The 13,021-nt window shown below is 41.7% G+C and overlaps 1 non-coding gene across 1 annotated transcript; it reads right to left on the minus strand.

Moving 5' to 3' along the window:
* Positions 1-11,967: 11,967 nt before the first annotated feature.
* On the minus strand, positions 11,968-12,039 carry TRNAY-GUA (transfer RNA tyrosine (anticodon GUA)). The gene has a single exon. It is a non-coding gene; the product is annotated as a tRNA-Tyr (tRNA).
* Between the last annotated feature and the right edge of the window lie 982 nt (positions 12,040-13,021).

A 13,021-nucleotide genomic window follows, 5' to 3' on the forward strand; every position in this document is an offset into this window, starting at 1 on the left:
AGACACAGCAGTCTGAAGACATCATATATAGACATAAAGAAAAGTGGAAGCAGAGAACACACACCCCTTCAGGTGCTGGGGAGGGGGGCCCTGAAGAGCCACCATGACCCCAAGGGCTTGGGTACCCAAGCACAGCCCATGACTTCAAGAAAACCTCTTAACTCAGAGGTGAGTCATGGCTCTGGTGGAGCGGGTCCTGAACCTGGGACTGAGCCAATGGGAAGGCCAGGCTTAGCACACCCTCTAATAACAGACCCAGACCCAAGTGGAAGCCAAAACAAACGCATTGCATCATCTTGAGTTATTATCCTCTATCAAAGCCTCTATCCCTTAAGGATAAAAAAAAAAAATTGGGTGGGGGTGGAGAAAGGGGGAAGAGAGAGGAAGCAGGCAGTAAAAATGTTCTGCTGCAGACAGATCATTCCTTTGGGATCAAAAAGTCAATGACTGTCAATGGTGAAAGGAACCTAGAAGGATCATGCATGCATCTCCTGCCTCTATTGCTGGAATCTACTTTACCCTAGGTAGGTACAAAGCTATTTTATGTTTCAGAAACTACAGAGATAGTGATAGGGATGGGAAATGGTTTATTGGATTTAAGTTAAGTATCCCCAAGTGATAGTTTATGATACATGCTATTGCTTTGCTAGAGACCCATAATTCTATTCTGTGTTTATATAAGTCCACCCCACTCACTTAGCTACACGCAGTGAATATCTATTCACTTTAGGTATGTATTATTAAGGTGCCACTCCAGATTTTTTTTTTTTTTTTTTCAGTTTTTCAAGTCAAGAAACCAGGATAAAGGGAAAAGGGGAGAAATTCAAGCTATTGGTGGCACAAAGTATACCATAGGTGACTCTTCAATAATTATGTCTTGATAATGGAATAAAAAACAGAACCTTTCTTTATTCCTGGATTCTTTACTAATGTATGACCAAAGTCTTTACATGACAACAAAAGAAGATTGGAATGACTCTCCTGTGCTTCAACATTTCCCTTTCTCATAGCTGACCCCACACTGTAGAGTGTACTGAGATATTTCCTCACTAGAGCTGGGAACGTTCTCATGGATTTATAGTGTTCTCCTATGTTTGGCCATTTTCTCCTCTGATCAAGAAATCTTCATAAGAAGAAAAAATCCACGAAATTTTTTTTATTTCACACCCCTCCCCCATTTGAAATCTGGTGGATTTAATTTCAAGGTCTAAAATTTCACTAATGCAGAGAAAGGAGACAAAGGTGAAACTGAATCAGGATGAACTGGTCAACATCTAAGAATAAAAAATGGGATCACTTACACACTCATCCTCTCAGGACTCCACCTGCCACTTTTATAAAATCTCATTGCTCTGACCAGGGCAGTATCCTGTTCTGTCTCTACTGTAATAGCTCCATCTGATCATTCTTAGGAAGCAAAGAGGGTTGAGGTTCTGAGACTGCATTTAGGCTGGGGAAAGTGCATTTAGATTGGAGAAAGGCACAACTCAGTGCTAAGAAAAGGTGAGTAGGGGGAGAGAAGAGGCAACTTGTGCCCTAAGGTGAGACTAGAGACATGCAAGTCAGGCTAGAGTTGATGTTCTATATTGGATTATAGCATCAGGAAAGGAGACTCTGGGATTCTAGTCTGAAGAATTTTGTAACAGAAGTAACAAACAATCATTGGGCACTTTTGGGGAAAGAAATATTATGGCAAAAATTGTGTTTGAGGAATGATAATGTGTCAGGAGTGTTCAAGTTTAATTTTGCAGGAGAGATTGCAGGCAGAGACTTCAGTAGGAATGTATTGCAAGAATCCTGACCTGAGGCAGTGAGAATTGGGAGAGGTGACTGACAATGGGGATGATAATAACAAAAGTAATAGTATAGCTCACATTTACTGAGTGCTACTATGTGCTAACTATTGTGCAAAGGGTTTTACTTACATTATCACATTTTGTCACAACACTGTGAAGTAGGTACTATTATTGTTCTTATTTTCAAGTGTGGAAACTGAGGATTTTAGCTGCTAAGTAAAAGCACCTGTTCCAGATGCATTTCAGAGATGAATCCAAAGGATTTGGTGAACAGGCAGTGTTAAGGAAAGAAACAATATTTTAAGAGCCTCAGTCCCTGGGGACGTACCTCTTGGTGTCAGAACAGGAAAAGAGAAGCTTTGGAGGAAGAGTAAGTTTTGTTAGAGTGGGAAACCAGGAGTCTTTTTTGCCCCGTGTGAACTTCCTATATTTTTTACATTTGCAAACCCTTTAGTTCTAAGTTCCCAGGACACTTTCTCCATAGAATCTCCTTCTCCCCAGAATTTCTGTAGTTTAGTAAACAGACTGGGTTGAGCTGCCTCACAGAGAAAACTGGTGTCCAGCAAGGCTGCAGCAACACTAGCCAATGAAGAGAATCTGTGACAAGGGTCTTTGCTCTTTGCTACGTGGGCAGGAGGTCAACAGCGACCTTCTGGTCGACCATGAGACTGGCTGAAGACTCTACTGTTCCCTACCTCTTTGTTCCACCCACAGTCTCTCAACCACCCCCACTCCTGCACCTGGGAGGACAAAGCCAACTTCATTTCCTACAAGTGGACTCTGTCCTTCACAGCATTTGGATTTCCTCAGATCTGGAAGAGGGACACACTGCAGAAAAACAAGGGCAGTAAAAATGTCTTTCTGAAGGATGGGACTTCCGATGGGGGGTCTGGGGCAGACATCTGCCCAAGGCTACTGGGAGGAGGGGCGAGCAGCTCTGACGTCAAAGAAACTCCAGGGTCTTGACACAGAATGAGATCACGTCTTTTCCTGAGGGAGCGAAGTCCCTCTTGCCTTGAGGGTCTTGTGTAATTCGGGTCACTAGGAGGTTAACCGTGGAGGAAAGTTCTGCCCTAACATTGAGAATCATCCTCCTGGTAGAATTGCTCTGGAACATGAGTCTGTGTCACATTCGTTTTGTTCGTATGAGCACGCTTTCTCTGGGTAGAACTTAAATGCAATTTTTCTTATCTTTATTCTCTTTCTGCTATACTTCTGTTCAACAACCATCTTCTTCCCCTTCCTCCCTTCACTCTAGCGAGTTTGAAAACTAGATCACACAACTTCCCTGAGAGAAATGAGGGAAGAAACCTTTCTATTCTCCTTCTCACTGTGCTATGTGTTCTGCACAGTCACATCTGACTCTTTGTAACTTGCCAGGCTCCTCTGTCCATGGGATTTTCCAGGCAAGAATACTGGAGTGGGCTGCCATTTCCTCCTCCAGGGGAACTTCCTGACTCAGGGATCAAGCCTGTGTCTACCTATATCTCTTGCATTGCAGGAGGTTTTTTTTTTTTTTAACCTCTGAGCCACCAAGGAAGCCCTTTCTTCCCACTAAACTCATCATATTGAAGTCAACCAGCCCATAATTAAGTTAAATAGCCATTTAAGGGAGGCACAAGACATTGCTTAATGGTCTGAAGTGTAGGGTTCAAGCTCATTGAATGAAATCCCAAAAAAGCTTTAATTACGGTGTCTTTACCAGACCTTACAGAGGCTCAGCAAGACCCCTACATCGTCTTCAGGTCTCCAGGTAGGATCTTTGAAAATCTCTCTGCTCCTGGGGGATCTTGAAGAGTCAAATCTATAGCTTTTCAGACTTCCCAGAACTCCCTTTACTTTCCATGTCAGAAGACAGAATTCCTGTCCCTCTTAGATAAAAAGTATCTTTCTGCCATTAGCATATGTGTAGAACAAGTGATATCTAACCACTTTGACCCTAACATAAAATTTGTTTTACTGGGACGACCCAGAGGGAGGGTAGGGGAGGGAGGAGGGAGGAGGGTTCAGGATGGGGAACGCGGGTATACCTGTGGCAGGTTCATTTCGATATTTGGCAAAACTAATACAAAATTGTAAAGTTTAAAAATAAAATAAAATTTAAAAAAAATGAAATAGAAAGTAGAAGAATGTTGAAAAAAAATTTTTGTTTTAATAGACTATGGCCAGAAACCAGTTCAGTTAATCAATCAACAACATAGCATTCTCCCTGACTAGAATGAAGTCTCCAGAAGGTCAAGGATTTAGATATGGTGTTCCTCATCTCCCCATCCCTAAGACCCAGAGGAATGTGGGCACATTCTAAATGGTTTAAAGTCATTTAACTATCCCTTTCATTAGAGTCTCTTGCCATATCAATCTGGAAAAACTCAACACCCAGCCTGAAGGGTGATGCACAAAATAAAATAATCTTTTCTCCTTTTGTTGGTTTGATGGGCAAGTTTTGATGTACAAACTCTTCCTCAAGATTCACTGGTCTTCTGACCAAAGTCTTTCGTGAACAGAGGAGTTTCTTCATTAGACTTGCCTGCACAATGGTTTGATTGTTGAAAGACACAGTGTGACATACTTAGGATCAAGGGCACTGCCTTCGTTTCCTAGGGCTGCTATGACAAAGTACTATGGACTGGGTGGCTTAAAACAACAGGAGTTTATTCTCTCATAGTTCTGGAGACCAGAAGTCTACAACTAAGGTGTCAGCAGGGCCATGCTCCCTCTAAGACTCGGTGTAAAATCTTCTCTTGCCTTCTGGTGGTGGCCATTGATCGTTGGCATTCCTTGGCTCACAGCTGCACCTGTCATCATGTGGCACTCTTCCTGTGTCTATGTCTTCTTAAAAGGAAAGAAGTCATATTAGATCAGAGCCCATGATAAGGATTTCATCTTAACTTGGCTTTACCTGCAAATTCCTACTTCCAAATAATGTCGCATTCACAGGTACTACGGTTTGGGACTTGAACATGTTTTTTGGGGGGGACACAATTCAATCCACATACCAGGCACTCTGTTTCTCTTTTGTCACACAAAGACTCATTTGCAAGCAAACACATAGCATGAATTATCAAGCCTTGTTGCTGCAGATATGATGCTGAGAGGTAGGTTTGACCAGGAGTTGAGAGTGGTTTCTGACTGAGATGATTAGCCATCTGGCATGAGTGGGCCACATATTACTCCCACTTGGGAACAGAGAAGCAAACTGAGGCTGAGATTTTATCTAGCTGGCCAGACTTACAAAGAAGTTGCAAGGATGGAATGAAATACACTTGCAAAAATAAATTGTAAAAGCTGGGAAGCTGTACAAATGTGAAGGAGATCGTCCTTCTCCAGGTTGCTTTGGCTTTGGGGTGAGATGAGGATAACTATTCAAGAGGATGGAACTGGGAATGTTGGGATTTTCTCAGTGACAGGTTGCTTTACCCTTTTGCAATTCTTCGAGAAGCCAGAGCTCTTCCATGAAATCCCAGACATGTTTTTCTGAAACCCTTGTTTTCTTAATCATTTCTGGCTGAATTTCTAAGACTATTCCACCTACAAGCCTTAGACATATGGACATGGAGCTTAGAAGGGCTTATAATCCCATCTCTACGAGATCCAGCTAAGTCAGAATGAGGTTGTATTTTAGGTCCAACAAAGACTCAAGCCTAATCTTAGAACTTTAGGACAGTTCAGAGTTCAAAGACATGGAATAGAGATGAATCCCTCTTGCCCACCCTCAACTGCCGTCCCTTATTGCGCTTGCCACACTGCAGTTAGAGTGATTTTCTTAAATGCAAATCTGATCATGTAACTTCTATTCAAAGTCATCATGGATCCCTGTAACTTACTAGGTAAAATACACATCCTTGTCATGATTTATAGGTCCTCCACTGCCTGGCCTCTCTCTCAGCCCCTGAGACACATCTCTCCCCCATAGACCTTCATCTAATCCATGAAGAGCTATTTGTACTTTTCTGAATATCCAAAGTTCTCTCACCACTCCTTTCCATTTTATAGTCTCATCTTTCAGTTAGAAAGAAAGCAAAACACAACAAAGCTTTACCACCAGGAATGGACTATGGTCCTATTTAACTTGGAGAGTCTGTAAATGTAAAGGTTATTTTTTTATTCTTGGTTATTTTCAATCCCATTCCCCATGTCTGCCCCCACATGAAGGAGACAGACTCTGTGAGGTTCCAGGGATCCTACTTCCTGTGGGTGCTGCCACGATGCTGTGGTTGTTGTTGTCAGACATCCATTAGATTGGAGTCCAGATTATGTGGAACTGGGAGAATGGAGCTAGTGCACTCCCCTGGGTGAACACCCACACAGCTACAATAAATTATAATAAGTGATGCCAGCAGCCCCAATCTGCATTTTCCAGGCCCATGGAAGAGGCTCCAGCCCCCATGTTTCCTTTCTTCCTTCCTCTCTCTATTCATCCCATCTCATCCTTCTCCTCCCCACCACTGCCTGACTTCAGTCCTCATCAGATCACAGCTGGACCATTGCGAGAGCCTCCCCCAGGTCTTCCCTAAGTGTTCTGAAATGACCTCTCCTCTTAGGGCAGCACTTTTCTCCTTCCTTTCTTTCTTTGTCCCTACCTCTTTAAATGCTCAGCTTCTTTGGAAATTCCTGTTTCTTTTGCAACTTTTACAAACAACAACAGCAAAACAATATACTGTAGAGAGAGCAAGCAGCCAATATACCTTTTCTATATCCTTACCCATAGTCAGTTCTCAAGATCTGAATTAATGACTGTAATGACCTCCCCTGCCAAAATAAAAATTGCCTGTTTGAGTCCCAGCCCCAGGTCTATGCCTTTCCTGAAATAGGAACCCAGTCATCCAAATCTCTCTACCACAATCTCTGTACCACCTGGCTATTTCCAAACCCAATTGCTTACTCTAATCAACAGACAGGGACAAACACCTTTGATTTACCTAAAGCACAAACACACACTGAAGATGTTTCTACACCTCTCCCTTCAATCAGTCAGAATTAACAAGGTGTGAGCAAGCATGCTAACCTCTCCCAGAACCTCGGGGTAGATAGTGCAGGCGGGCGATAACTAGTATGTATCTTAATTCTAAACCTTTGATTAGTGAATCATCGTTGGAGCCTCATTCTCTCAGACTTTGATGTGACGCCTTTGGCTATGACTCAGCCTGGGAGAGGGAGGGGGTGCCCAGAGACAGAGATACCAACCAAGTCAGCCACCAAGGTGGTGCCACCAAATAGCACAAATTCCACCTCCCAATAACTTGTACCCTGAGAAATTCGGTTATCACTCTGAGATGCATAGCTCTGAGGGACTCACAGCCTCAGATGAGGTGCCAACAATGAGGAAAATAAAAAGGAAATAGAGAAAGAAAAACCCTTGATCGTACAAAATATTTGCTTGATGGAAGCAAGCTGAAAACTTGATAAATCTCCATGAATTAAGCAAGGGACAAAAGTATACTCCTTTCAAAAAAAGAAAAAACACATACACACAAAGAAGAACAACAAAAATCAAATGTATACACTTTTGTTTTATACAATGAAATGGAAGAATAAAGCATGAAATAGGAATTCAGACATTAGTTAAGTTCTATTATCTATATAATTGATTTATTGCAAGTCTTTTAACCTCTCTGAGCCTTTGTTTCATCACGGATGTGTAACCCTAATAAACTCAGAGACCCATGAGACTCAGTCTCAGAGAAGTGTCAGATTTAAGGAACTATACCCCAAAATTAAAAATACTAAAGGTGAAGTTTTATTTATTATTCATGACTCTCTGAAGACATTAAAGGAGATGAAAATATGTAGTTCTCAGAAATACATTCAAATTCTCTTTCCTCTCTAACTTTTTTTTTTTTTTTAAACATAGTTACTCTGGCTCTGGTCTCCAGGGAAAAAAATAAAAAGCTTCCTCTTTCACTCCCTACTCATAAAGCTTTCCATCATTTTCATCCTCCCTTTCCACCCTCTGAGTACTGTAATATCTAGATCAATTTATCTCTTCTTCCAGCAAAAAGATCTTCCCTCTTGCAAGAGCATAGGAGGTAGAAATTGCACTAGCATTTACAGGATTCTTTTGGTGACACTGGGGGAAAGAATGGGTCTTAAAACAATCCTAAATTATGATTTTTGACCTTGTATCAGTAATTTTGTCCCATAACATTAAATATGAGGCCTCTAAACTCCCCTTGCTTACATCACACATTTATTGTTTATGTCAAATAAGACATTGCTTTGGAAAACCATAAATCACATACAGTATTTTTAGGTGAATCAGTTCTAAAAGGCTTGGCACAATCTTTCTTTCCTGGGTGCCAAGGAAGGCAAAAATATAGAGGACAGAAAGAATTTCTCCTTAAAATAACTACATAAATTATTGTTCCTCTGAAATTGTTAAGCATACCCCTCTATTGTTTACTATGTCTTTATCTTACTTTTTTCCACTTTTAGCACTCAGAAACATAACATTTTGCTTTTGTAATAATGAGTCTTAGTAAATGGGATCTCAATTAATCAATTAATGTATTTGATTAATGAATATAAAATCAATGAATTTGTACTTTCCTCCCTTAAAAAAAAAAAAAAAAAAAAAAAAACCATGAGTCAGATTCTGGGTGTTAAATAAATCATAGCCCTTTCCCTCAAAGAGGGCATTTAGCGGGTAAGGTAGAATGTAAGCAGATATTTTAAGTCATTGATTCCTGATGGAGCAGAGTCCAAGAAAAGGGATGGAGATTGAGAGACTAGCCTCCTGAAGCAGCAGCTGCAGTCACCAATGCCTAACTCAGATCCTAGTTCTCTTCTTGCTAACCCAGAGAGAGGCCAGCAGCTGTGGTGCACAATGTCCTTTGGCCATGTTTTGGCTGTGTACCTCCCCTCCTCCTTTTTTCACCTCCTACAAGAGGTGAAAGCCATACTTTCCCTCAATTTCCCTTGCAGTTAGAGGTGTCCATGGAAACCAGTTGTAGCCAGTGGACAAGACTGTTGAAGAGCTTTGGGAAAGTTTCCCTTTCCTGATAAAAGAGAGACAGAAGAAGGAAAAAAAGAAAGAAAGCAAGCTTCTACATAGGAAAGGAAACAGCAAAATGAGAAGTCAATCTTTGGAATGGGAGTAAACATCTGTAAACTCTATAGCTGATGAGGGCTTAACGTCCAAAATATATAAGAAACTATTACAACTCAATAGAAAAACTTATAAATAACTAACTTTAAAAAGTGGATGTAGGCTTTGAATAGACATCCAAAGAAGACGTACAAACAGCCAACAAATATATAAGCAGGTGCTCAACATCACTAATCACCAGGGAAATGCAAATCAAAGCCACAATGAAATATCACTTCATACCTCTTAGGATGGCTATTATATTAAAAAAAAGATAACAAGTGTTGACAAGAATATGGAAAAATTGGAACCCCTGTACACTATTTGTGGGAATGCAATAGTGCAACCACTATAGAAAATAGTATGGAGGTTCCTCTAGAAATTAAGCTTAGAAGTATCATATGACCCAGCAGTCTCACTTCTGGGTATATAGCCAGAAGAACTGAAGTCAGCACTGGAGATGTCTGCACTGCATATTCATGGAAGCATTGTACACAATAGTTAGGATACGGAAACAGTCTAAATGTCCATCAGTGAATGAATGGATAAAGAAAATGTGGAATATACAGACAATGAAATATTAACCGTAAAGAAATCTTGCTATCTATAGAAATATATATGAACCTGGATGACATTATGCTAAATAAAACAGGCAGTCACAGAAAGACAAATGTTTCATGATCACACTTATATGAGGAGTCCAAAACAGTCAAACTCAGAAGCAGAGAGTAGAACATTGTTTATCAGGGACTGGGGGAGGGGAATGGGGAATTGTTGTTCAATGAGTATAAAGTTTCAGTTATGTTAGATGGATATGCTCCTTAGATCTACTATACAATACAGTACCTATACGTAACAGTATTGCATTATACACCAGAAATTTTGTTGAGTGCAGATATCATATTAAGTGTTCAATAAAGGAAAAAGGAAAAATCCCAGTTCTGTACCCCTTTCTTTTATTTATGACATTTAAGAACATAATATTCAGCTATGCAAAGCTGATCTTACAACCATCAAGTGGCAAGTTGGAACATTAAGTCAAATGAGCCCTGGTCCTTGGTGACATGGTTGAGCTACCAAGTCAACCTGGAGAACATCTTTATCAAAAAGGGATAATTGTTGCTGTTTTTATTATTGTTGAAGCTGAATATTCCTCAAAATATGCAGCTTGTCAGAGCTAAGAGAGACCATAGTTTTGATTTTTGGTTTATCATTTCTTAATTAGTAGTCAACAGTTCACTAAAACAAATACTTATTTCCTTGAGTTTTCCTCTCTGCCACTCTGCAACAGGGCGGCAAGTCTCTTCTTCTTCTCTCACTTCTTGGGTTTGTAATGGAGAATTTCGGAGAAGGCAACGGCACCTCACTCCAGTACTTTTGCCTGGAAAATCCCAAGGACGGAGGAGCCTGGTAGGCTGCAGTCCATGGGGTCGTTAAGAGTCAGGCACGACTGAGCAACTTCACTTTCACTTTTCACTTTCATGCATTGGAGAAGGAAATGGCAACCCACTCCAGTTCTTGCCTGGAGAATCCCAGGGACGGGGGAGCCTGGTGCGCTGCTGTCTATGGGGTCGTACAGAGTCGGACATGACTGAAGCAACTTAGCCATTAGCGAATGGAGAATTTAGAAGGTTTAAATGGGTATGAAGCACTAATAAGTCTTCTGAAAAGAATTACCCTAAATCAAAATGTAAGGAGTTTTTATAAAATTAAAAGAAAAAAAATATTCAAAGGGTCTTATTCCAGATTCGAGGCAAATATGCAACCTTCTCAGTGTTTGTAGCAAGAACCACATTTCTCCCTCTTTAACCACCCCTTGGAAACATTGCCTTAAGACCACAGAGCCTGCTCACTGGGGAAGAAACCTACAAAGAGGAGAAAGACTCATAAAGGGTAAGCAGAGGGCAGAAAACAAGTACTGTTGTACTAAGCCGCTTTAGTCATCTCCAACTTCTTGCGACCCCAGGGACTGTAGCCCACCAGGCTCCTCTGTCCATGGGACCCTCCAGGCAAGAATACTGGAATAGGTTGCCGTACCCTCCTCCAGGGCCTTGTAAATAAAGATGAAAGAAAGCCATGGACATTTTCCTTTAAAATGACTTACAGGGACTTCCATGGTGGTCCAGTGGTTAAGAATCCACCTGCCAGTGCAGGGACATGGGTTTGATGACTGGTCCCGGAAGATTCCACATGCGGCAGAGCAACTAAGCCCATGTACCACAACGAAATGAGCTCGTGCTGTAGAGCCCACGGGCCAAAACTCCTGAAGCCCAGGAGCCATAGAGCCTGTGCCCCACAACAAGGAAGCTACCGCAATGAGAAGCCTGTGCACCACAACTAGAGAATAACCCCCTCAAAGCACCAAAGTCAGAAGCAACACAGCCAAATAATAATAATGATAAAAGTTTTTTAAAAAGTTACTTACATACACTATGGATACTATGTATAAAATAGGTAACTAATGGAACCTACTGTACAGCACAAGGAACTCTACTCAGTGCTCTGTGGTGACCTAAATGGCAAGGAAATCCAAAAAAACAGAGGATATATGTACACAGATAGCTGATTCACTTCGCTTTACAGTAGAAACACAACATTGTAAAGCAACTATACTCCAGTAACAGTTAATTTTAAAAATGCACACACATTCAAAATTTGAATCCATATGGATTCTGGGAATTTTCTGTCTCCTGGAAGGTTATAAATCCCAGTTTAATAGCCTATGCCAAAGGCTTACTGGTGATTCCGAGGGAAATAAAGAGCAGTTTGGTTGAAACAGGAAGGTGAGTTTTTCTACAAAGGACAGAAGGACAGGATCCATCAGAAAGGCACTGGGGATGCTAGTGAATGAGCATGGCTAGATGCAGGGGTTGCGGCACTGGCATCATTTAGATCAGGACAGGTGGATTTGGGCATGGTAGAAGCTTGGTGAGGGCCCTAGAGCATACACTTGAAGTGAAGTGAAGTCGCTCAGTCATGTCTGACTCTCTGCGACCCCATGGACTGTAGCCTACCAGGCTCCACAGTCCATGGAATTTTCCAGGCAAGGGTACTGGAGCGGGTCACCATTTCCTTCTCCAGAGGATCTTCCCAACCCAGGGATCGAACCTGGGTCTCCTGCATTACAGGCAGACGCTTTACCATCTGAGCCACCAGGGAAGCCCAAGTGTATATAGAGCATACCCTTACACAGAGCTATAGGGCAAATCTCACAGAGCCATCAGATAACTCTTCTCAGGGCAACTCTTAGGTGAGAATAAACACAGTCATGGAAGTGGGGGGACATTGGCAATCTGGAGAGACCACAAAACCTGACATCATGATCGCTGTGTTGCTCTTCCAGAGTTTTCTGCATTTTTCAAGACAAAATGAAAAATAAAATTTTTCATTTCATGTAAATGCATCATGGACTTTAAAATAGCATCTCAATTATCAAACTCTGTAGAAAACTAAGGACTTCCCTCCTAGCTCAGTTCATAAAGAATCTGCCTGCAATGGAGGAGACCTGGGTTGGATTCCTGGGTTGGGAAGAGACTCTGGAGAAGGAAATGGCAACCCACTCTGGTATTCTTAACTCAGAAATCCCATGGACAAAGGAGCCTGGCAGGCTATAGTCCAAGGGGTCACAAGAGTTGGACACGATCAGATACGAATGCTGGGCACAGCCCATAGGCCTCCATGTTGAAACTTCATAATCAAACATGTACAGCACTGGATCATAATTTCAGATGTCTGAACAAAGAGCCCAGTGATCAAAGATGGAGAGGAAGCCAACTGGAACATCAATTCAGGAGAACATGAGTTCAACTTAGCCGTGTGATCGCAAAAGTGTCCATTAATCTCTTTCCTCATTTACTCATGATGAGATGAAAGCAGATGACCTCCAAGGCTCCTCTTGCCATCAACGTGGATATTCTGAAGCCACCTGTGGCCAACCTAGTTAGCAGAATGCACACATGTGCTGCCTGATCATGGAGAAAGCATACTCAGATAATCCCTGAGGCTCTCAGAACTTGTTTTCTGCTATGGTCCAGGGACCTTCAGTTCAGTTCAGTCAGTCGCTCAGTTGTGTCCGATTCTTTGTGACCCCATGGACTGCAGCATGCCAGGTCTCCCTATTCATCACCTACTCCTGAAGTCT

Source organism: Bos mutus, chromosome 2 (assembly GCF_027580195.1).
Source record: "Bos mutus isolate GX-2022 chromosome 2, NWIPB_WYAK_1.1, whole genome shotgun sequence".
In the NCBI taxonomy this organism is placed as follows: domain Eukaryota; kingdom Metazoa; phylum Chordata; class Mammalia; order Artiodactyla; family Bovidae; genus Bos; species Bos mutus.